The following is a 1,401-nucleotide window of genomic DNA, read 5'->3' as shown; positions in this document are numbered from 1 at the left end:
TTTACAAAAACTCATTACAAACATAAATTCAAGTTATAAAGTGAATAAGAAGTTACAGCAGAGATGTTTACATGTGTTTCCATTAAGACTGGTTATCTAGCTCAATATTATGTGTCACTAGCTCAATAGGTTCATCGAGAAGTCTAAAAGTATAATTTTTGTGTCTAAGTTAGCATTGAGGTTTTGTATAGATAAACCTACTCAATATTTTATCTTCTGTCCTAGAACCTGTAATATATTGTTTGTTCCCTTTTATGGCCTTTGGTTAAGTTTTGCAGCTCTAAGGAATGTATTTTAAGTTATAAATGCCTGCTTTCTATCTCAGAAGCAATTAACTCCTGACACAGAAGACTGGCAGAGTTCAAATTTCATTTTTCATATCAGAGAAGGCTTCAATAGCAGTTCTATTATAAAGGGCTTAATAATCACTAGTATAATTTTAGGAATTCTTATAGAATCATCATTAAGAATTTAAAAATCATCTGTCTGTATAGNATCACTACAAGACAGCACATCTTCATTGATCTGAAGAAAATCTGCTCAATAGGGTGGGCTAATGCCAGGGGGTTATAAATTAATTTAATCGAATAATGACGGGAAAGGCATATNAGTAGCAGGAACCAAATCCTGAAAATATTCCTTTACCTTGCCTTCAAGGCACCTCAGTCTACAGTCCATGGTGAAATCATCTCAGGGAGATCACTTGTGTTTTATAAAAAGATAAGAAGGCAGGGATATGTTAGGTAGAGGCTCAGTGTTATGTGGGAGAAAGAGGTGGAGTACTGGAGTAGAAGAATAGAGGCTGGACCTGAGCATGTGGAGAGAGAGGGGAAGAGGAACAAGAGAAGGAGAGAGTGAGGAGGGGGGTCTGGGCCTGAGCATGTGGAGAGAGGGGAAAAGGGCAAGGGAACAAGAGGAGGAGAGAGTGAGGAGGGGGAAAGCAGCCAGGTAACTGTGGGGTGGAGCCTAGATGAGATGACATCACCTGTTAGCTTTTATACTTTCCTAGATGACTCCCGGACATGCTCCTATACCAGTGGTTTCAATTCCATGGCAACTTTAGTCCACTGTTTCAGTGCCTGTGTGAGGCAGCANATGATGAGAAAGAGAAGGGTGTCCTAAAGGGAAGCTGCCCACTTCATGGCAGCTAAAAAAGACAGGTATGGGGAAACAGACAAGAAGACAGAGATACAGGGAAATAGAGAAACACAGAGAGAGAGAGAAGCAGAGAGACACAGCAGGGGAAAGGGGTACAAGATGAGGAAAAGAAGGGACGAAAAGTGAGATAAATTCACAAATAAAACACCTGCAAATTATGCCTATGAGTCTACTGCCTCTGTGAAGAAGCCCCTGAAAATTATCAGTTGCTTGAAATGATTCTAACCTTTTCAACTGATGAGA

Source organism: Mus pahari, chromosome 1, assembly GCF_900095145.1.
Source record: "Mus pahari chromosome 1, PAHARI_EIJ_v1.1, whole genome shotgun sequence".
NCBI lineage: Eukaryota > Metazoa > Chordata > Mammalia > Rodentia > Muridae > Mus > Mus pahari.
The sequence above is the reverse complement of the archived record's forward strand: the minus strand, read 5'-3'. Positions refer to the sequence as shown.